We start from the raw sequence: 22,459 nt of genomic DNA, 5'->3' as shown, positions 1-22,459 counted from the left end.
TTGGAGGCCCATAACATTGTTAAACAGTGATTACAAAATTATTTCTAAAATTGTGGCTGGTAGACTGGCAGATGTGATAGGTGATATGGTGGGGAAGTATCAGGCATGTGCAGTGCCTGGTAGGAAAATTTCAGATAATTTGCTGCTTCTAAGAGACTTAATTTATCAGGCTAATTTGAATAAGAATGCTCTTTTGTTACAGTCGGTGGACCTGGAGAAAGCCTTTGATAAAATATCACATAGATTTTTGTTCTCTGCTTTAAGTCACCTTGGTGTTCCGGATAAATTATTGATGGTCATTAAGAGTTTTTATTGTGGGGTCAGTAGCCAGATTTTAGTTAATGGGCATGTGAGTTCCAGTTTTAATATTTTATCGGGAGTTAGGCAGGGTTGTCCCCTGTCACCAATTCTTTTTATCTGTGTGGTGGAGGCCCTTTTAAAAAGTGTGCAAGTTGACAAGTGTGTGGCTGGTGTTTTTATTCCTGGGGGATCCGGGGGTCCAGTCAAGTCTTTAAGTTATATGGATGATATTGTTTTTACTTATGGTTCACAGGCGGATCTCAATAGAGTGAATTTGCACGTAAGGATTTTTTGTTGTGTGGCTGGTATGGCGGTGAATTGGGGAAAGTGCCAACTTTGTAACTTTGGGAGGCAGGTTGAGGTTAACGTGGCAGGAGTGGAGAGTAGGGAGGAAATTGAGGTTCTTGGTGTCATCTTTGAGAAGGAACTGAAAGGGAAAAGCAGCCTGAAGATTCTAGAAGACAAAATGGATCAGAAGTTGAACTTTTGGAAACTAAGGAACCTGTCGCTGAGAGGGAAAGTGCTGGTAATCAAGTCTGTGATTCTCCCGCTTCTGCTGTACACTGCTTTGATTTTCCCACCTGCTGTGCTTTGGACAAAGAGAGTGACAAGGAAACTGTTTGTGTTTTTTTGGGGATCCAAAATGGAGAAACTAAGAAGAGGAATGGTTATGTGTTCTGTGGAAAATGGGGGTTGTGATTTTCCTAACATTGACTTATTTTTAAGAATGCATTATTTTTTGAACATTTATAAATTATCCCAGTGCAATAACAGGACTGCGGACATGTGCAAATATTTAGCAGGACGGCTTTTCCAGAAATGGAGCTGGTGTGAGAAGGATTTAAGAAAACCAGTTTCGTTTGTGATACCGTTTTTTTATGTGGTGCTTAGGTCCTTCTATGATCAAAATGGGATAAGCTCCATGGTTAGACCGGACAAAAAACTGATTGTCTCAGGTATTAAGAAGAAGGAGATGTTATGTGATGTGCCGTTTTGTAATAATGCACAGTCTGGACAGGTGTGGAAGCTTTTTTTCATGCGTGGAATCAGCAACAGACAGAAGGATGTAACCTGGATGGCGTTGCATGGATGCTTGCCAACAAGGGCTTTTTTGAATGACCGGGGGATAAAAGTTCAAGAACTATGTCCTAGGGAAGGTTGCAATAAGGTGGAAACAATACAGCATATTTTTTGGGACTGTTTTTTTGCTAAAAAAGTTTTTACCTTGTTGTCACGTATGTTTGTTGCTTTAGTTGGTTTTCATTGTTTCGATTTTGAAAGGATTTTAATAGGTCAAGATTTTAAGTACTCGCAAAGGAAGCGGGCAAGCTGGATTATTTTTGTCATATATAAAGAGGTTTTATGGGACGTTCGGAATTTGGTGATTTTTAAAAAGATTGTTTTTTCCCCCATGGAATGCAGAAAGATTTTTCTTGCTAGACTGTTTTATGCCTATTTATTGGATAAAAAGAAGTATGGTGAGACAGCAGCAGAAGCACTCTGGAACTTTTCACATTGGACTTCTTACAGTAAGTAACAGTTAATTGCAGGGTTGTGTTTTTTGGGATTTTGTTTTTGTTTTTCCGAATGATGATTTGAGAACCCGTTATGTGAATATGCGCTATGATGCATAAATTAATGTGGGTCTTAATCTGAGGAAAAAAAAAATTCTGTTCTTATCAGTTTAATATCTGATACGTCCCCTATCTGGGGACCATATATTAAATGGATTTTTAGAACAGGGAGATGGAAAAAGAGCTTGCTCTGTCCACTCCACGCATTGACCTGGTATTGCAGTATCTCCAGGACTGGTGCACCCCTTCTTTAATGCAGTTTCTAAAATCAGAAAGAATTGAATTCAATGCTTTTTGTTCATTTTGCTTGTTTGTCGGATTTTGGGATGGACTCTTTGGCTTTGCTTTTCTTCTCCTCATTGGATTTTTCATGTTAAAAGTTGCAGAAGCCAGATGACAAGCTCATTTTGGTTCAACTTCAGCAACTGTGCATTGCATTGCCATGTAATGTAATGTAATGCAATGCTATCTATCTAGCTCTCCCTCTATACTTCCTTTTGGATAAACAGACATATTAGGCAAGCATTTTGGAGCTTTCACCTAAATAACTACAGGTGGTGAGATAAGCTGCACAATATAATTGACCTTTCAGTATATTGTTGCACACACACCATCTATTTAGCAAATGCCCTTGTTATCAACAGCAGCCTTTTAAACTCACCTGAGCTAACAGGTATGTGAGCTGGTTACTCTGCTGCGCTTAAAATTTCTTTTTTGGTTTGCTACAATGCCTTTTCTGAAACGTTGTCTCCCTCTGCTGGAACACTGACTTCTTTCATTTAATGCATGCAGACTATAAAAGAGAAACCAACCCAAAAAGTTTGGTTGATTAGTCTGTGGCATTCTTTTAAACTGTTGCTTATGGCGGTCTCTGTGAGCTTCTCAGTGACATTCAGCCATCCAGGTATCCCGCCTGCAGTAGACGGAATGTGGCAATGGAACGCTGGCTGCGCGTGTCATAATAGGCTCTGAGCCTTTATATACCTGCGCACAGCAGCAGCCACCTTCAGTCTGCTGCTGGACAGCCAGCAGCAGCAGCAGCAGGAGAGGTAATTAATCAGCAACCCTCCTGCTAAGGGTAGACAGCTGCTCGTTCCACCCCCCCCCCGCCTTAATTGGTTCTCCTCCCTTCCAACGGTGTTGAGGCGGGTGGGAACAGCCGGGGGTTGAGGGTACTGTGCTAAAAGAGGTGGAGTTATGCAGATCTAAAACGCGTGGATTGCAGCAGCAGCAAGCCGAAAAGTGCAGGCATGTGAGGGATCTAGAGGTTGACAGCATGTCTTCTTAACGGGAGTCCAGGTGGCCATCTCCACAAATGGACTTTTCAGAATCCTTGGGTGGCACCGTAGTCGCAAACCAATTCTGGTTATCGCTTCTCGGCCTTTTGGCTAAGATCAAGTGTAGTATCTGTTCTTATCAGTTTAATATCTGATACGTCCCCTATCTGGGGACCATATATTAAATGGATTTTTAGAACAGGGAGATGGAAAAAGAGCTTGCTCTGTCCACTCCACGCATTGACCTGGTATTGCAGTATCTCCAGGACCGGTGCACCCCTTCTTTAATGCAGTTTCTAAAATCAGAAAGAATTGAATTCAATGCTTTTTGTTCATTTTGCTTGTTTGTCGGATTTTGGGATGGACTCTTTGGCTTTGCTTTTCTTCTCCTCATTGGATTTTTCATGTTAAAAGTTGCAGAAGCCAGATGACAAGCTCATTTTGGTTCAACTTCAGCAACTGTGCATTGCATTGCCATGTAATGTAATGTAATGCAATGCTATCTATCTAGCTCTCCCTCTATACTTCCTTTTGGATAAACAGACATATTAGGCAAGCATTTTGGAGCTTTCACCTAAATAACTACAGGTGGTGAGATAAGCTGCACAATATAATTGACCTTTCAGTATATTGTTGCACACACACCATCTATTTAGCAAATGCCCTTGTTATCAACAGCAGCCTTTTAAACTCACCTGAGCTAACAGGTATGTGAGCTGGTTACTCTGCTGCGCTTAAAATTTCTTTTTTGGTTTGCTACAATGCCTTTTCTGAAACGTTGTCTCCCTCTGCTGGAACACTGACTTCTTTCATTTAATGCCTGCAGACTATAAAAGAGAAACCAACCCAAAAAGTTTGGTTGATTAGTCTGTGGCATTCTTTTAAACTGTTGCTTATGGCGGTCTCTGTGAGCTTCTCAGTGACATTCAGCCATCCAGGTATCCCGCCTGCAGTAGACGGAATGTGGCAATGGAACGCTGGCTGCGCGTGTCATAATAGGCTCTGAGCCTTTATATACCTGCGCACAGCAGCAGCCACCTTCAGTCTGCTGCTGGACAGCCAGCAGCAGCAGCAGCAGGAGAGGTACTTAATCAGCAACCCTCCTGCTAAGGGTAGACGGCTGCTCGTTCCACCCCCCCCCCGCCTTAATTGGTTCTCCTCCCTTCCAACGGTGTTGAGGCGGGTGGGAACAGCCGGGGGTTGAGGGTACTGTGCTAAAAGAGGTGGAGTTATGCAGATCTAAAACGCGTGGATTGCAGCAGCAGCAAGCCGAAAAGTGCAGGCATGTGAGGGATCTAGAGGTTGACAGCATGTCTTCTTAACGGGAGTCCAGGTGGCCATCTCCACAAATGGACTTTTCAGAATCCTTGGGTGGCACCGTAGTCGGAAACCAATTCTGGTTATCGCTTCTCGGCCTTTTGGCTAAGATCAAGTGTAGTATCTGTTCTTATCAGTTTAATATCTGATACGTCCCCTATCTGGGGACCATATATTAAATGGATTTTTAGAACAGGGAGATGGAAAAAGAGCTTGCTCTGTCCATTCCACGCATTGACCTGGTATTGCAGTATCTCCAGGACCGGTGCACCCCTTCTTTAATGCAGTTTCTAAAATCAGAAAGAATTGAATTCAATGCTTTTTGTTCATTTTGCTTGTTTGTCGGATTTTGGGATGGACTCTTTGGCTTTGCTTTTCTTCTCCTCATTGGATTTTTCATGTTAAAAGTTGCAGAAGCCAGATGACAAGCTCATTTTGGTTCAACTTCAGCAACTGTGCATTGCATTGCCATGTAATGTAATGTAATGCAATGCTATCTATCTAGCTCTCCCTCTATACTTCCTTTTGGATAAACAGACATATTAGGCAAGCATTTTGGAGCTTTCACCTAAATAACTACAGGTGGTGAGATAAGCTGCACAATATAATTGACCTTTCAGTATATTGTTGCACACACACCATCTATTTAGCAAATGCCCTTGTTATCAACAGCAGCCTTTTAAACTCACCTGAGCTAACAGGTATGTGAGCTGGTTACTCTGCTGCGCTTAAAATTTCTTTTTTGGTTTGCTACAATGCCTTTTCTGAAACGTTGTCTCCCTCTGCTGGAACACTGACTTCTTTCATTTAATGCCTGCAGACTATAAAAGAGAAACCAACCCAAAAAGTTTGGTTGATTAGTCTGTGGCATTCTTTTAAACTGTTGCTTATGGCGGTCTCTGTGAGCTTCTCAGTGACATTCAGCCATCCAGGTATCCCGCCTGCAGTAGACGGAATGTGGCAATGGAACGCTGGCTGCGCGTGTCATAATAAGCTCTGAGCCTTTATATACCTGCGCACAGCAGCAGCCACCTTCAGTCTGCTGCTGGACAGCCAGCAGCAGCAGCAGCAGCAGAGGTAATTAATCAGCAACCCTCCTGCTAAGGGTAGACAGCTGCTCGTTCCACCCCCCCCCCGCCTTAATTGGTTCTCCTCCCTTCCAACGGTGTTGAGGCGGGTGGGAACAGCCGGGGGTTGAGGGTACTGTGCTAAAAGAGGTGGAGTTATGCAGATCTAAAACGCGTGGATTGCAGCAGCAGCAAGCCGAAAAGTGCAGGCATGTGAGGGATCTAGAGGTTGACAGCATGTCTTCTTAACGGGAGTCCAGGTGGCCATCTCCACAAATGGACTTTTCAGAATCCTTGGGTGGCACCGTAGTCGCAAACCAATTCTGGTTATCGCTTCTCGGCCTTTTGGCTAAGATCAAGTGTAGTATCTGTTCTTATCAGTTTAATATCTGATACGTCCCCTATCTGGGGACCATATATTAAATGGATTTTTAGAACAGGGAGATGGAAAAAGAGCTTGCTCTGTCCACTCCACGCATTGACCTGGTATTGCAGTATCTCCAGGACCGGTGCACCCCTTCTTTAATGCAGTTTCTAAAATCAGAAAGAATTGAATTCAATGCTTTTTGTTCATTTTGCTTGTTTGTCGGATTTTGGGATGGACTCTTTGGCTTTGCTTTTCTTCTCCTCATTGGATTTTTCATGTTAAAAGTTGCAGAAGCCAGATGACAAGCTCATTTTGGTTCAACTTCAGCAACTGTGCATTGCATTGCCATGTAATGTAATGTAATGCAATGCTATCTATCTAGCTCTCCCTCTATACTTCCTTTTGGATAAACAGACATATTAGGCAAGCATTTTGGAGCTTTCACCTAAATAACTACAGGTGGTGAGATAAGCTGCACAATATAATTGACCTTTCAGTATATTGTTGCACACACACCATCTATTTAGCAAATGCCCTTGTTATCAACAGCAGCCTTTTAAACTCACCTGAGCTAACAGGTATGTGAGCTGGTTACTCTGCTGCGCTTAAAATTTCTTTTTTGGTTTGCTACAATGCCTTTTCTGAAACGTTGTCTCCCTCTGCTGGAACACTGACTTCTTTCATTTAATGCCTGCAGACTATAAAAGAGAAACCAACCCAAAAAGTTTGGTTGATTAGTCTGTGGCATTCTTTTAAACTGTTGCTTATGGCGGTCTCTGTGAGCTTCTCAGTGACATTCAGCCATCCAGGTATCCCGCCTGCAGTAGACGGAATGTGGCAATGGAACGCTGGCTGCGCGTGTCATAATAAGCTCTGAGCCTTTATATACCTGCGCACAGCAGCAGCCACCTTCAGTCTGCTGCTGGACAGCCAGCAGCAGCAGCAGCAGGAGAGGTAATTAATCAGCAACCCTCCTGCTAAGGGTAGACAGCTGCTCGTTCCACCCCCCCCCCCCGCCTTAATTGGTTCTCCTCCCTTCCAACGGTGTTGAGGCGGGTGGGAACAGCCGGGGGTTGAGGGTACTGTGCTAAAAGAGGTGGAGTTATGCAGATCTAAAACGCGTGGATTGCAGCAGCAGCAAGCCGAAAAGTGCAGGCATGTGAGGGATCTAGAGGTTGACAGCATGTCTTCTTAACGGGAGTCCAGGTGGCCATCTCCACAAATGGACTTTTCAGAATCCTTGGGTGGCACCGTAGTCGGAAACCAATTCTGGTTATCGCTTCTCGGCCTTTTGGCTAAGATCAAGTGTAGTATCTGTTCTTATCAGTTTAATATCTGATACGTCCCCTATCTGGGGACCATATATTAAATGGATTTTTAGAACAGGGAGATGGAAAAAGAGCTTGCTCTGTCCACTCCACGCATTGACCTGGTATTGCAGTATCTCCAGGACCGGTGCACCCCTTCTTTAATGCAGTTTCTAAAATCAGAAAGAATTGAATTCAATGCTTTTTGTTCATTTTGCTTGTTTGTCGGATTTTGGGATGGACTCTTTGGCTTTGCTTTTCTTCTCCTCATTGGATTTTTCATGTTAAAAGTTGCAGAAGCCAGATGACAAGCTCATTTTGGTTCTACTTCAGCAACTGTGCATTGCATTGCCATGTAATGTAATGTAATGCAATGCTATCTATCTAGCTCTCCCTCTATACTTCCTTTTGGATAAACAGACATATTAGGCAAGCATTTTGGAGCTTTCACCTAAATAACTACAGGTGGTGAGATAAGCTGCACAATATAATTGACCTTTCAGTATATTGTTGCACACACACCATCTATTTAGCAAATGCCCTTGTTATCAACAGCAGCCTTTTAAACTCACCTGAGCTAACAGGTATGTGAGCTGGTTACTCTGCTGCGCTTAAAATTTCTTTTTTGGTTTGCTACAATGCCTTTTCTGAAACGTTGTCTCCCTCTGCTGGAACACTGACTTCTTTCATTTAATGCCTGCAGACTATAAAAGAGAAACCAACCCAAAAAGTTTGGTTGATTAGTCTGTGGCATTCTTTTAAACTGTTGCTTATGGCGGTCTCTGTGAGCTTCTCAGTGACATTCAGCCATCCAGGTATCCCGCCTGCAGTAGACGGAATGTGGCAATGGAACGCTGGCTGCGCGTGTCATAATAGGCTCTGAGCCTTTATATACCTGCGCACAGCAGCAGCCACCTTCAGTCTGCTGCTGGACAGCCAGCAGCAGCAGCAGCAGGAGAGGTAATTAATCAGCAACCCTCCTGCTAAGGGTAGACAGCTGCTCGTTCCACCCCCCCCCGCCTTAATTGGTTCTCCTCCCTTCCAACGGTGTTGAGGCGGGTGGGAACAGCCGGGGGTTGAGGGTACTGTGCTAAAAGAGGTGGAGTTATGCAGATCTAAAACGCGTGGATTGCAGCAGCAGCAAGCCGAAAAGTGCAGGCATGTGAGGGATCTAGAGGTTGACAGCATGTCTTCTTAACGGGAGTCCAGGTGGCCATCTCCACAAATGGACTTTTCAGAATCCTTGGGTGGCACCGTAGTCGGAAACCAATTCTGGTTATCGCTTCTCGGCCTTTTGGCTAAGATCAAGTGTAGTATCTGTTCTTATCAGTTTAATATCTGATACGTCCCCTATCTGGGGACCATATATTAAATGGATTTTTAGAACAGGGAGATGGAAAAAGAGCTTGCTCTGTTCACTCCACGCATTGACCTGGTATTGCAGTATCTCCAGGACCGGTGCACCCCTTCTTTAATGCAGTTTCTAAAATCAGAAAGAATTGAATTCAATGCTTTTTGTTCATTTTGCTTGTTTGTCGGATTTTGGGATGGACTCTTTGGCTTTGCTTTTCTTCTCCTCATTGGATTTTTCATGTTAAAAGTTGCAGAAGCCAGATGACAAGCTCATTTTGGTTCAACTTCAGCAACTGTGCATTGCATTGCCATGTAATGTAATGTAATGCAATGCTATCTATCTAGCTCTCCCTCTATACTTCCTTTTGGATAAACAGACATATTAGGCAAGCATTTTGGAGCTTTCACCTAAATAACTACAGGTGGTGAGATAAGCTGCACAATATAATTGACCTTTCAGTATATTGTTGCACACACACCATCTATTTAGCAAATGCCCTTGTTATCAACAGCAGCCTTTTAAACTCACCTGAGCTAACAGGTATGTGAGCTGGTTACTCTGCTGCGCTTAAAATTTCTTTTTTGGTTTGCTACAATGCCTTTTCTGAAACGTTGTCTCCCTCTGCTGGAACACTGACTTCTTTCATTTAATGCCTGCAGACTATAAAAGAGAAACCAACCCAAAAAGTTTGGTTGATTAGTCTGTGGCATTCTTTTAAACTGTTGCTTATGGCGGTCTCTGTGAGCTTCTCAGTGACATTCAGCCATCCAGGTATCCCGCCTGCAGTAGACGGAATGTGGCAATGGAACGCTGGCTGCGCGTGTCATAATAGGCTCTGAGCCTTTATATACCTGCGCACAGCAGCAGCCACCTTCAGCCAGCAGCAGCAGCAGCAGGAGAGGTAATTAATCAGCAGCCCTCCTGCTAAGGGTAGACAGCTGCTCGTTCCACCCCCCCCCCCCCGCCTTAATTGGTTCTCCTCCCTTCCAATGGTGTTGAGGCGGGTGGGAACAGCCGGGGGTTGAGGGTACTGTGCTAAAAGAGGTGGAGTTATGCAGATCTAAAACGCGTGGATTGCAGCAGCAGCAAGCCGAAAAGTGCAGGCATGTGAGGGATCTAGAGGTTGACAGCATGTCTTCTTAACGGGAGTCCAGGTGGCCATCTCCACAAATGGACTTTTCAGAATCCTTGGGTGGCACCGTAGTCGGAAACCAATTCTGGTTATCGCTTCTCGGCCTTTTGGCTAAGATCAAGTGTAGTATCTGTTCTTATCAGTTTAATATCTGATACGTCCCCTATCTGGGGACCATATATTAAATGGATTTTTAGAACAGGGAGATGGAAAAAGAGCTTGCTCTGTCCACTCCACGCATTGACCTGGTATTGCAGTATCTCCAGGACCGGTGCACCCCTTCTTTAATGCAGTTTCTAAAATCAGAAAGAATTGAATTCAATGCTTTTTGTTCATTTTGCTTGTTTGTCGGATTTTGGGATGGACTCTTTGGCTTTGCTTTTCTTCTCCTCATTGGATTTTTCATGTTAAAAGTTGCAGAAGCCAGATGACAAGCTCATTTTGGTTCAACTTCAGCAACTGTGCATTGCATTGCCATGTAATGTAATGTAATGCAATGCTATCTATCTAGCTCTATATCTATACTTCCTTTTGGATAAACAGACATATTAGGCAAGCATTTTGGAGCTTTCACCTAAATAACTACAGGTGGTGAGATAAGCTGCACAATATAATTGACCTTTCAGTATATTGTTGCACACACACCATCTATTTAGCAAATGCCCTTGTTATCAACAGCAGCCTTTTAAACTCACCTGAGCTAACAGGTATGTGAGCTGGTTACTCTGCTGCGCTTAAAATTTCTTTTTTGGTTTGCTACAATGCCTTTTCTGAAACGTTGTCTCCCTCTGCTGGAACACTGACTTCTTTCATTTAATGCCTGCAGACTATAAAAGAGAAACCAACCCAAAAAGTTTGGTTGATTAGTCTGTGGCATTCTTTTAAACTGTTGCTTATGGCGGTCTCTGTGAGCTTCTCAGTGACATTCAGCCATCCAGGTATCCCGCCTGCAGTAGACGGAATGTGGCAATGGAACGCTGGCTGCGCGTGTCATAATAGGCTCTGAGCCTTTATATACCTGCGCACAGCAGCAGCCACCTTCAGTCTGCTGCTGGACAGCCAGCAGCAGCAGCAGCAGGAGTGGTAATTAATCAGCAACCCTCCTGCTAAGGGTAGACAGCTGCTCGTTCCACCCCCCCCCCCCGCCTTAATTGGTTCTCCTCCCTTCCAACGGTGTTGAGGCGGGTGGGAACAGCCGGGGGTTGAGGGTACTGTGCTAAAAGAGGTGGAGTTATGCAGATCTAAAACGCGTGGATTGCAGCAGCAGCAAGCCGAAAAGTGCAGGCATGTGAGGGATCTAGAGGTTGACAGCATGTCTTCTTAACGGGAGTCCAGGTGGCCATCTCCACAAATGGACTTTTCAGAATCCTTGGGTGGCATCGTAGTCGGAAACCAATTCTGGTTATCGCTTCTCGGCCTTTTGGCTAAGATCAAGTGTAGTATCTGTTCTTATCAGTTTAATATCTGATACGTCCGCTATCTGGGGACCATATATTAAATGGATTTTTAGAACAGGGAGATGGAAAAAGAGCTTGCTCTGTCCACTCCACGCATTGACCTGGTATTGCAGTATCTCCAGGACCGGTGCACCCCTTCTTTAATGCAGTTTCTAAAATCAGAAAGAATTGAATTCAATGCTTTTTGTTCATTTTGCTTGTTTGTCGGATTTTGGGATGGACTCTTTGGCTTTGCTTTTCTTCTCCTCATTGGATTTTTCATGTTAAAAGTTGCAGAAGCCAGATGACAAGCTCATTTTGGTTCAACTTCAGCAACTGTGCATTGCATTGCCATGTAATGTAATGTAATGCAATGCTATCTATCTAGCTCTCCCTCTATACTTCCTTTTGGATAAACAGACATATTAGGCAAGCATTTTGGAGCTTTCACCTAAATAACTACAGGTGGTGAGATAAGCTGCACAATATAATTGACCTTTCAGTATATTGTTGCACACACACCATCTATTTAGCAAATGCCCTTGTTATCAACAGCAGCCTTTTAAACTCACCTGAGCTAACAGGTATGTGAGCTGGTTACTCTGCTGCGCTTAAAATTTCTTTTTTGGTTTGCTACAATGCCTTTTCTGAAACGTTGTCTCCCTCTGCTGGAACACTGACTTCTTTCATTTAATGCCTGCAGACTATAAAAGAGAAACCAACCCAAAAAGTTTGGTTGATTAGTCTGTGGCATTCTTTTAAACTGTTGCTTATGGCGGTCTCTGTGAGCTTCTCAGTGACATTCAGCCATCCAGGTATCCCGCCTGCAGTAGACGGAATGTGGCAATGGAATGCTGGCTGCGCGTGTCATAATAGGCTCTGAGCCTTTATATACCTGCGCACAGCAGCAGCCACCTTCAGTCTGCTGCTGGACAGCCAGCAGCAGCAGCAGCAGGAGAGGTAATTAATCAGCAACCCTCCTGCTAAGGGTAGACAGCTGCTCGTTCCACCCCCCCCCCGCCTTAATTGGTTCTCCTCCCTTCCAACGGTGTTGAGGCGGGTGGGAACAGCCGGGGGTTGAGGGTACTGTGCTAAAAGAGGTGGAGTTATGCAGATCTAAAACGCGTGGATTGCAGCAGCAGCAAGCCGAAAAGTGCAGGCATGTGAGGGATCTAGAGGTTGACAGCATGTCTTCTTAACGGGAGTCCAGGTGGCCATCTCCACAAATGGACTTTTCAGAATCCTTGGGTGGCACCGTAGTCGGAAACCAATTCTGGTTATCGCTTCTCGGCCTTTTGGCTAAGATCAAGTGTAGTATCTTTCGAAAAGGCGGTTTTGGATGTTGGCCGCCCTAGTAGATTGATACATTATGCACACTGGGGTTTAGGCGCTTGTTAGTACGCCAGGTGGCTAATATAGTCATCTGGTGGAAAGCATGGCCCCCCAGGATCGACGCCATTGGGCCGGGGAAGATCGAAAGCCCGAAGTGTGAAGTGCCCCAGGAGTGGTGACCCTGGGGTGCCTTAACTCACTGGGATTGGGAACCCCACTTGAGTTTATGGCACATTTGCACAAGCACTTCAAATTTTCTTTCTTCGCACACACCCTTATTCCGGGCCTTCTGGCCTTAGGATGGGGAATTTTTCAATTCCCGGTTGAAGGTCCGGGCAGTATTATACTGTGAAACCTTCACTATTTATTTAATTTCTTTGTCACTGTGTGTCCACTTATTCACGTGTGTCACGGCCTACTAGGATTTTGTCGGGATGCGGTTCCCTTACGGGTTCCTCTCTTGGCAGGTCTAGGGGGGGAGTGTGTGGCCATCAGGTTCCGCTCCCCCCTGAACCCCCCTGGCTCTCCTCTTTCGGGAGGAGAGCGTTGTTGGCTCCCCTCTTCCGGGAGGGGAGCACAGTCTTTGGCTCCCAGTGCCTTGCTCGGGTGAGAACTCGGGCAGGTGCTGGGGGTATGATTGGGTCGCCTCTGGCTTCGGCTGGAGGTGGCTTTTTGTCCCTGTTCCTCGCTGTGGCCTTTTGGCTCGGAGGGACGGGGAATGGTTTGGGGGACCCTTCTCCTTTTGGAGAGGGTTTCAAGAAGACCAGCATCCTAGTGCACTTTTTTTGTGGCACTTGTCACTTTTTTAAGCGCACTCGGGTTTTGTACACGAATTCGGGCTTTCAAAAAAAAAAAAAAATCTGTTCTTATCAGTTTAATATCTGATACGTCCCCTATCTGGGGACCATATATTAAATGGATTTTTAGAACAGGGAGATGGAAAAAGAGCTTGCTCTGTCCACTCCACGCATTGACCTGGTATTGCAGTATCTCCAGGACCGGTGCACCCCTTCTTTAATGCAGTTTCTAAAATCAGAAAGAATTGAATTCAATGCTTTTTGTTCATTTTGCTTGTTTGTCGGATTTTGGGATGGACTCTTTGGCTTTGCTTTTCTTCTCCTCATTGGATTTTTCATGTTAAAAGTTGCAGAAGCCAGATGACAAGCTCATTTTGGTTCAACTTCAGCAACTGTGCATTGCATTGCCATGTAATGTAATGTAATGCAATGCTATCTATCTAGCTCTCCCTCTATACTTCCTTTTGGATAAACAGACATATTAGGCAAGCATTTTGGAGCTTTCACCTAAATAACTACAGGTGGTGAGATAAGCTGCACAATATAATTGACCTTTCAGTATATTGTTGCACACACACCATCTATTTAGCAAATGCCCTTGTTATCAACAGCAGCCTTTTAAACTCACCTGAGCTAACAGGTATGTGAGCTGGTTACTCTGCTGCGCTTAAAATTTCTTTTTTGGTTTGCTACAATGCCTTTTCTGAAACGTTGTCTCCCTCTGCTGGAACACTGACTTCTTTCATTTAATGCCTGCAGACTATAAAAGAGAAACCAACCCAAAAAGTTTGGTTGATTAGTCTGTGGCATTCTTTTAAACTGTTGCTTAAGGCGGTCTCTGTGAGCTTCTCAGTGACATTCAGCCATCCAGGTATCCCGCCTGCAGTAGACGGAATGTGGCAATGGAACGCTGGCTGCGCGTGTCATAATAGGCTCTGAGCCTTTATATACCTGCGCACAGCAGCAGCCACCTTCAGTCTGCTGCTGGACAGCCAGCAGCAGCAGCAGCAGGAGAGGTAATTAATCAGCAACCCTCCTGCTAAGGGTAGACAGCTGCTCGTTCCACCCCCCCCCCGCCTTAATTGGTTCTCCTCCCTTCCAACGGTGTTGAGGCGGGTGGGAACAGCCGGGGGTTGAGGGTACTGTGCTAAAAGAGGTGGAGTTATGCAGATCTAAAACGCGTGGATTGCAGCAGCAGCAAGCCGAAAAGTGCAGGCATGTGAGGGATCTAGAGGTTGACAGCATGTCTTCTTAACGGGAGTCCAGGTGGCCATCTCCACAAATGGACTTTTCAGAATCCTTGGGTGGCACCGTAGTCGGAAACCAATTCTGGTTATCGCTTCTCGGCCTTTTGTCTAAGATCAAGTGTAGTATCTGTTCTTATCAGTTTAATATCTGATACGTCCCCTATCTGGGGACCATATATTAAATGGATTTTTAGAACAGGGAGATGGAAAAAGAGCTTGCTCTGTTCACTCCACGCATTGACCTGGTATTGCAGTATCTCCAGGACCGGTGCACCCCTTCTTTAATGCAGTTTCTAAAATCAGAAAGAATTGAATTCAATGCTTTTTGTTCATTTTGCTTGTTTGTCGGATTTTGGGATGGACTCTTTGGCTTTGCTTTTCTTCTCCTCATTGGATTTTTCATGTTAAAAGTTGCAGAAGCCAGATGACAAGCTCATTTTGGTTCAACTTCAGCAACTGTGCATTGCATTGCCATGTAATGTAATGTAATGCAATGCTATCTATCTAGCTCTCCCTCTATACTTCCTTTTGGATAAACAGACATATTAGGCAAGCATTTTGGAGCTTTCACCTAAATAACTACAGGTGGTGAGATAAGCTGCACAATATAATTGACCTTTCAGTATATTGTTGCACACACACCATCTATTTAGCAAATGCCCTTGTTATCAACAGCAGCCTTTTAAACTCACCTGAGCTAACAGGTATGTGAGCTGGTTACTCTGCTGCGCTTAAAATTTCTTTTTTGGTTTGCTACAATGCCTTTTCTGAAACGTTGTCTCCCTCTGCTGGAACACTGACTTCTTTCATTTAATGCCTGCAGACTATAAAAGAGAAACCAACCTAAAAAGTTTGGTTGATTAGTCTGTGGCATTCTTTTAAACTGTTGCTTATGGCGGTCTCTGTGAGCTTCTCAGTGACATTCAGCCATCCAGGTATCCCGCCTGCAGTAGACGGAATGTGGCAATGGAACGCTGGCTGCGCGTGTCATAATAGGGTCTGAGCCTTTATATACCTGCGCACAGCAGCAGCCACCTTCAGTCTGCTGCTGGACAGCCAGCAGCAGCAGCAGCAGGAGAGGTAATTAATCAGCAGCCCTCCTGCTAAGGGTAGACAGCTGCTCGTTCCACCCCCCCCCCCCCGCCTTAATTGGTTCTCCTCCCTTCCAACGGTGTTGAGGCGGGTGGGAACAGCCGGGGGTTGAGGGTACTGTGCTAAAAGAGGTGGAGTTATGCAGATCTAAAACGCGTGGATTGCAGCAGCAGCAAGCCGAAAAGTGCAGGCATGTGAGGGATCTAGAGGTTGACAGCATGTCTTCTTAACGGGAGTCCAGGTGGCCATCTCCACAAATGGACTTTTCAGAATCCTTGGGTGGCATCGTAGTCGGAAACCAATTCTGGTTATCGCTTCTCGGCCTTTTGGCTAAGATCAAGTGTAGTATCTGTTCTTATCAGTTTAATATCTGATACGTCCGCTATCTGGGGACCATATATTAAATGGATTTTTAGAACAGGGAGATGGAAAAAGAGCTTGCTCTGTCCACTCCACGCATTGACCTGGTATTGCAGTATCTCCAGGACCGGTGCACCCCTTCTTTAATGCAGTTTCTAAAATCAGAAAGAATTGAATTCAATGCTTTTTGTTCATTTTGCTTGTTTGTCGGATTTTGGGATGGACTCTTTGGCTTTGCTTTTCTTCTCCTCATTGGATTTTTCATGTTAAAAGTTGCAGAAGCCAGATGACAAGCTCATTTTGGTTCAACTTCAGCAACTGTGCATTGCATTGCCATGTAATGTAATGTAATGCAATGCTATCTATCTAGCTCTCCCTCTATACTTCCTTTTGGATAAACAGACATATTAGGCAAGCATTTTGGAGCTTTCACCTAAATAACTACAGGTGGTGAGATAAGCTGCACAATATAATTGACCTTTCAGTATATTGTTGCACACACACCATCTATTTAGCAAATGCCCTTGTTATCAACAGCAGCCTTTTAAACTCACCTGAGCTAACAGGTATGTGAGCTGGTTACTCTGCTGCGCTTAAAATTTCTTTTTTGGTTTGCTACAATGCCTTTTCTGAAACGTTGTCTCCCTCTGCTGGAACACTGACTTCTTTCATTTAATGCCTGCAGACTATAAAAGAGAAACCAACCCAAAAAGTTTGGTTGATTAGTCTGTGGCATTCTTTTAAACTGTTGCTTATGGCGGTCTCTGTGAGCTTCTCAGTGACATTCAGCCATCCAGGTATCCCGCCTGCAGTAGACGGAATGTGGCAATGGAACGCTGGCTGCGCGTGTCATAATAGGCTCTGAGCCTTTATATACCTGCGCACAGCAGCAGCCACCTTCAGTCTGCTGCTGGACAGCCAGCAGCAGCAGCAGCAGGAGAGGTAATTAATCAGCAACCCTCCTGCTAAGGGTAGACAGCTGCTCGTTCCACCCCCCCCCCGCCTTAATTGGTTCTCCTCCCTTCCAACGGTGTTGAGGCGGGTGGGAACAGCCGGGGGTTGAGGGTACTGTGCTAAAAGAGGTGGAGTTATGCAGATCTAAAACGCGTGGATTGCAGCAGCAGCAAGCCGAAAAGTGCAGGCATGTGAGGGATCTAGAGGTTGACAGCATGTCTTCTTAACGGGAGTCCAGGTGGCCATCTCCACAAATGGACTTTTCAGAATCCTTGGGTGGCACCGTAGTCGGAAACCAATTCTGGTTATCGCTTCTCGGCCTTTTGGCTAAGATCAAGTGTAGTATCTTTCGAAAAGGCGGTTTTGGATGTTGGCCGCCCTAGTAGATTGATACATTATGCACACTGGGGTTTAGGCGCTTGTTAGTACGCCAGGTGGCTAATATAGTCATCTGGTGGAAAGCATGGCCCCCCAGGATCGACGCCATTGGGCCGGGGAAGATCGAAAGCCCGAAGTGTGAAGTGCCCCAGGAGTGGTGACCCTGGGGTGCCTTAACTCACTGGGATTGGGAACCCCACTTGAGTTTATGGCACATTTGCACAAGCACTTCAAATTTTCTTTCTTCGCACACACCCTTATTCCGGGCCTTCTGGCCTTAGGATGGGGAATTTTTCAATTCCCGGTCGAAGGTCCGGGCAGTATTATACTGTGAAACCTTCACTATTTATTTAATTTCTTTGTCACTGTGTGTCCACTTATTCACGTGTGTCACGGCCTACTAGGATTTTGTCGGGATGCGGTTCCCTTACGGGTTCCTCTCTTGGCAGGTCTAGGGGGGGAGTGTGTGGCCATCAGGTTCCGCTCCCCCCTGAACCCCCCTGGCTCTCCTCTTTCGGGAGGAGAGCGTTGTTGGCTCCCCTCTTCCGGGAGGGGAGCACAGTCTTTGGCTCCCAGTGCCTTGCTCGGGTGAGAACTCGGGCAGGTGCTGGGGGTATGATTGGGTCGCCTCTGGCTTCGGCTGGAGGTGGCTTTTTGTCCCTGTTCCTCGCTGTGGCCTTTTGGCTCGGAGGGACGGGGAATGGTTTGGGGGACCCTTCTCCTTTTGGAGAGGGTTTCAAGAAGACCAGCATCCTAGTGCACTTTTTTTGTGGCACTTGTCACTTTTTTAAGCGCACTCGGGTTTTGTACACGAATTCGGGCTTTCAAAAAAAAAAAAAAATCTGTTCTTATCAGTTTAATATCTGATACGTCCCCTATCTGGGGACCATATATTAAATGGATTTTTAGAACAGGGAGATGGAAAAAGAGCTTGCTCTGTCCACTCCACGCATTGACCTGGTATTGCAGTATCTCCAGGACCGGTGCACCCCTTCTTTAATGCAGTTTCTAAAATCAGAAAGAATTGAATTCAATGCTTTTTGTTCATTTTGCTTGTTTGTCGGATTTTGGGATGGACTCTTTGGCTTTGCTTTTCTTCTCCTCATTGGATTTTTCATGTTAAAAGTTGCAGAAGCCAGATGACAAGCTCATTTTGGTTCAACTTCAGCAACTGTGCATTGCATTGCCATGTAATGTAATGTAATGCAATGCTATCTATCTAGCTCTCCCTCTATACTTCCTTTTGGATAAACAGACATATTAGGCAAGCATTTTGGAGCTTTCACCTAAATAACTACAGGTGGTGAGATAAGCTGCACAATATAATTGACCTTTCAGTATATTGTTGCACACACACCATCTATTTAGCAAATGCCCTTGTTATCAACAGCAGCCTTTTAAACTCACCTGAGCTAACAGGTATGTGAGCTGGTTACTCTGCTGCGCTTAAAATTTCTTTTTTCGTTTGCTACAATGCCTTTTCTGAAACGTTGTCTCCCTCTGCTGGAACACTGACTTCTTTCATTTAATGCCTGCAGACTATAAAAGAGAAACCAACTCAAAAAGTTTGGTTGATTAGTCTGTGGCATTCTTTTAAACTGTTGCTTATGGCGGTCTCTGTGAGCTTCTCAGTGACATTCAGCCATCCAGGTATCCCGCCTGCAGTAGACGGAATGTGGCAATGGAACGCTGGCTGCGCGTGTCATAATAGGCTCTGAGCCTTTATATACCTGCGCACAGCAGCAGCCACCTTCAGTCTGCTGCTGGACAGCCAGCAGCAGCAGCAGCAGGAGAGGTAATTAATCAGCAACCCTCCTGCTAAGGGTAGACAGCTGCTCGTTCCACCCCCCCCCCGCCTTAATTGGTTCTCCTCCCTTCCAACGGTGTTGAGGCGGGTGGGAACAGCCGGGGGTTGAGGGTACTGTGCTAAAAGAGGTGGAGTTATGCAGATCTAAAACGCGTGGATTGCAGCAGCAGCAAGCCGAAAAGTGCAGGCATGTGAGGGATCTAGAGGTTGACAGCATGTCTTCTTAACGGGAGTCCAGGTGGCCATCTCCACAAATGGACTTTTCAGAATCCTTGGGTGGCACCGTAGTCGGAAACCAATTCTGGTTATCGCTTCTCGGCCTTTTGGCTAAGATCAAGTGTAGTATCTGTTCTTATCAGTTTAATATCTGATACGTCCCCTATCTGGGGACCATATATTAAATGGATTTTTAGAACAGGGAGATGGAAAAAGAGCTTGCTCTGTTCACTCCACGCATTGACCTGGTATTGCAGTATCTCCAGGACCGGTGCACCCCTTCTTTAATGCAGTTTCTAAAATCAGAAAGAATTGAATTCAATGCTTTTTGTTCATTTTGCTTGTTTGTCGGATTTTGGGATGGACTCTTTGGCTTTGCTTTTCTTCTCCTCATTGGATTTTTCATGTTAAAAGTTGCAGAAGCCAGATGACAAGCTCATTTTGGTTCAACTTCAGCAACTGTGCATTGCATTGCCATGTAATGTAATGTAATGCAATGCTATCTATCTAGCTCTCCCTCTATACTTCCTTTTGGATAAACAGACATATTAGGCAAGCATTTTGGAGCTTTCACCTAAATAACTACAGGTGGTGAGATAAGCTGCACAATATAATTGACCTTTCAGTATATTGTTGCACACACACCATCTATTTAGCAAATGCCCTTGTTATCAACAGCAGCCTTTTAAACTCACCTGAGCTAACAGGTATGTGAGCTGGTTACTCTGCTGCGCTTAAAATTTCTTTTTTGGTTTGCTACAATGCCTTTTCTGAAACGTTGTCTCCCTCTGCTGGAACACTGACTTCTTTCATTTAATGCCTGCAGACTATAAAAGAGAAACCAACCCAAAAAGTTTGGTTGATTAGTCTGTGGCATTCTTTTAAACTGTTGCTTATGGCGGTCTCTGTGAGCTTCTCAGTGACATTCAGCCATCCAGGTATCCCGCCTGCAGTAGACGGAATGTGGCAATGGAACGCTGGCTGCGCGTGTCATAATAGGCTCTGAGCCTTTATATACCTGCGCACAGCAGCAGCCACCTTCAGTCTGCTGCTGGACAGCCAGCAGCAGCAGCAGCAGGAGAGGTAATTAATCAGCAGCCCTCCTGCTAAGGGTAGACAGCTGCTCGTTCCACCCCCCCCCCCCCGCCTTAATTGGTTCTCCTCCCTTCCAACGGTGTTGAGGCGGGTGGGAACAGCCGGGGGTTGAGGGTACTGTGCTAAAAGAGGTGGAGTTATGCAGATCTAAAACGCGTGGATTGCAGCAGCAGCAAGCCGAAAAGTGCAGGCATGTGAGGGATCTAGAGGTTGACAGCATGTCTTCTTAACGGGAGTCCAGGTGGCCATCTCCACAAATGGACTTTTCAGAATCCTTGGGTGGCACCGTAGTCGGAAACCAATTCTGGTTATCGCTTCTCGGCCTTTTGGCTAAGATCAAGTGTAGTATCTGTTCTTATCAGTTTAATATCTGATACGTCCCCTATCTGGGGACCATATATTAAATGGATTTTTAGAACAGGGAGATGGAAAAAGAGCTTGCTCTGTCCACTCCACGCATTGACCTGGTATTGCAGTATCTCCAGGACCGGTGCACCCCTTCTTTAATGCAGTTTCTAAAATCAGAAAGAATTGAATTCAATGCTTTTTGTTCATTTTGCTTGTTTGTCGGATTTTGGGATGGACTCTTTGGCTTTGCTTTTCTTCTCCTCATTGGATTTTTCATGTTAAAAGTTGCAGAAGCCAGATGACAAGCTCATTTTGGTTCAACTTCAGCAACTGTGCATTGCATTGCCATGTAATGTAATGTAATGCAATGCTATCTATCTAGCTCTATATCTATACTTCCTTTTGGATAAACAGACATATTAGGCAAGCATTTTGGAGCTTTCACCTAAATAACTACAGGTGGTGAGATAAGCTGCACAATATAATTGACCTTTCAGTATATTGTTGCACACACACCATCTATTTAGCAAATGCCCTTGTTATCAACAGCAGCCTTTTAAACTCACCTGAGCTAACATGTATGTGAGCTGGTTACTCTGCTGCGCTTAAAATTTCTTTTTTGGTTTGCTACAATGCCTTTTCTGAAACGTTGTCTCCCTCTGCTGGAACACTGACTTCTTTCATTTAATGCCTGCAGACTATAAAAGAGAAACCAACCCAAAAAGTTTGGTTGATTAGTCTGTGGCATTCTTTTAAACTGTTGCTTATGGCGGTCTCTGTGAGCTTCTCAGTGACATTCAGCCATCCAGGTATCCCGCCTGCAGTAGACGGAATGTGGCAATGGAACGCTGGCTGCGCGTGTCATAATAGGCTCTGAGCCTTTATATACCTGCGCACAGCAGCAGCCACCTTCAGTCTGCTGCTGGACAGCCAGCAGCAGCAGCAGCAGGAGTGGTAATTAATCAGCAACCCTCCTGCTAAGGGTAGACAGCTGCTCGTTCCACCCCCCCCCCCCCCGCCTTAATTGGTTCTCCTCCCTTCCAACGGTGTTGAGGCGGGTGGGAACAGCCGGGGGTTGAGGGTACTGTGCTAAAAGAGGTGGAGTTATGCAGATCTAAAACGCGTGGATTGCAGCAGCAGCAAGCCGAAAAGTGCAGGCATGTGAGGGATCTAGAGGTTGACAGCATGTCTTCTTAACGGGAGTCCAGGTGGCCATCTCCACAAATGGACTTTTCAGAATCCTTGGGTGGCATCGTAGTCGGAAACCAATTCTGGTTATCGCTTCTCGGCCTTTTGGCTAAGATCAAGTGTAGTATCTGTTCTTATCAGTTTAATATCTGATACGTCCGCTATCTGGGGACCATATATTAAATGGATTTTTAGAACAGGGAGATGGAAAAAGAGCTTGCTCTGTCCACTCCACGCATTGACCTGGTATTGCAGTATCTCCAGGACCGGTGCACCCCTTCTTTAATGCAGTTTCTAAAATCAGAAAGAATTGAATTCAATGCTTTTTGTTCATTTTGCTTGTTTGTCGGATTTTGGGATGGACTCTTTGGCTTTGCTTTTCTTCTCCTCATTGGATTTTTCATGTTAAAAGTTGCAGAAGCCAGATGACAAGCTCATTTTGGTTCAACTTCAGCAACTGTGCATTGCATTGCCATGTAATGTAATGTAATGCAATGCTATCTATCTAGCTCTC

The 22,459-nt window shown here is 45.1% G+C and overlaps 13 non-coding genes and 4 pseudogenes across 13 annotated transcripts; all 17 read left to right on the top strand.

The window, feature by feature from the left end:
- The first annotated feature begins 1,930 nt into the window (after positions 1 to 1,930).
- Positions 1,931 to 2,122, top strand: LOC141236422 (U2 spliceosomal RNA). Its single transcript, XR_012302079.1, has one exon. It is a non-coding gene; the product is annotated as a U2 spliceosomal RNA (small nuclear RNA).
- A 1,120-nt stretch (positions 2,123 to 3,242) lies between these two features.
- LOC141236429 (U2 spliceosomal RNA) lies at positions 3,243 to 3,433 on the top strand. Its single transcript, XR_012302081.1, has one exon. It is a non-coding gene; the product is annotated as a U2 spliceosomal RNA (small nuclear RNA).
- A 1,120-nt stretch (positions 3,434 to 4,553) lies between these two features.
- On the top strand, positions 4,554 to 4,744 carry LOC141236407 (U2 spliceosomal RNA). Its single transcript, XR_012302068.1, has one exon. It is a non-coding gene; the product is annotated as a U2 spliceosomal RNA (small nuclear RNA).
- Positions 4,745 to 5,864: 1,120 nt separating this feature from the next.
- On the top strand, positions 5,865 to 6,055 carry LOC141236423 (U2 spliceosomal RNA). The gene has a single exon (XR_012302080.1). It is a non-coding gene; the product is annotated as a U2 spliceosomal RNA (small nuclear RNA).
- A 1,122-nt stretch (positions 6,056 to 7,177) lies between these two features.
- Positions 7,178 to 7,368, top strand: LOC141236412 (U2 spliceosomal RNA). The gene has a single exon (XR_012302072.1). It is a non-coding gene; the product is annotated as a U2 spliceosomal RNA (small nuclear RNA).
- Positions 7,369 to 8,487: 1,119 nt separating this feature from the next.
- On the top strand, positions 8,488 to 8,678 carry LOC141236409 (U2 spliceosomal RNA). The gene has a single exon (XR_012302070.1). It is a non-coding gene; the product is annotated as a U2 spliceosomal RNA (small nuclear RNA).
- Positions 8,679 to 9,786: 1,108 nt separating this feature from the next.
- On the top strand, positions 9,787 to 9,977 carry LOC141236400 (U2 spliceosomal RNA). The gene has a single exon (XR_012302061.1). It is a non-coding gene; the product is annotated as a U2 spliceosomal RNA (small nuclear RNA).
- Positions 9,978 to 11,099: 1,122 nt separating this feature from the next.
- LOC141236414 (U2 spliceosomal RNA) lies at positions 11,100 to 11,290 on the top strand. The gene has a single exon (XR_012302074.1). It is a non-coding gene; the product is annotated as a U2 spliceosomal RNA (small nuclear RNA).
- A 1,120-nt stretch (positions 11,291 to 12,410) lies between these two features.
- Positions 12,411 to 12,502, top strand: LOC141236428 (U2 spliceosomal RNA; annotated as a pseudogene).
- Positions 12,503 to 13,296: 794 nt separating this feature from the next.
- Positions 13,297 to 13,475, top strand: LOC141236421 (U2 spliceosomal RNA; annotated as a pseudogene).
- Positions 13,476 to 14,595: 1,120 nt separating this feature from the next.
- LOC141236415 (U2 spliceosomal RNA) lies at positions 14,596 to 14,786 on the top strand. Its single transcript, XR_012302075.1, has one exon. It is a non-coding gene; the product is annotated as a U2 spliceosomal RNA (small nuclear RNA).
- A 1,123-nt stretch (positions 14,787 to 15,909) lies between these two features.
- Positions 15,910 to 16,100, top strand: LOC141236413 (U2 spliceosomal RNA). The gene has a single exon (XR_012302073.1). It is a non-coding gene; the product is annotated as a U2 spliceosomal RNA (small nuclear RNA).
- A 1,120-nt stretch (positions 16,101 to 17,220) lies between these two features.
- LOC141236427 (U2 spliceosomal RNA) lies at positions 17,221 to 17,312 on the top strand (annotated as a pseudogene).
- A 794-nt stretch (positions 17,313 to 18,106) lies between these two features.
- On the top strand, positions 18,107 to 18,285 carry LOC141236420 (U2 spliceosomal RNA; annotated as a pseudogene).
- Positions 18,286 to 19,405: 1,120 nt separating this feature from the next.
- Positions 19,406 to 19,596, top strand: LOC141236408 (U2 spliceosomal RNA). The gene has a single exon (XR_012302069.1). It is a non-coding gene; the product is annotated as a U2 spliceosomal RNA (small nuclear RNA).
- Positions 19,597 to 20,719: 1,123 nt separating this feature from the next.
- LOC141236388 (U2 spliceosomal RNA) lies at positions 20,720 to 20,910 on the top strand. The gene has a single exon (XR_012302050.1). It is a non-coding gene; the product is annotated as a U2 spliceosomal RNA (small nuclear RNA).
- Positions 20,911 to 22,034: 1,124 nt separating this feature from the next.
- Positions 22,035 to 22,225, top strand: LOC141236410 (U2 spliceosomal RNA). The gene has a single exon (XR_012302071.1). It is a non-coding gene; the product is annotated as a U2 spliceosomal RNA (small nuclear RNA).
- The last annotated feature ends 234 nt before the right edge of the window (positions 22,226 to 22,459 follow it).

The sequence above is a fragment of the Phyllobates terribilis genome, unplaced genomic scaffold, assembly GCF_046119375.1.
Source record: "Phyllobates terribilis strain yellow unplaced genomic scaffold, ASM4611937v1 Scaffold_707__1_contigs__length_783275, whole genome shotgun sequence".
In the NCBI taxonomy this organism is placed as follows: domain Eukaryota; kingdom Metazoa; phylum Chordata; class Amphibia; order Anura; family Dendrobatidae; genus Phyllobates; species Phyllobates terribilis.
Note: the sequence above shows the minus strand (reverse complement) of the source record. Positions and strands in the feature narration are given on the sequence as shown.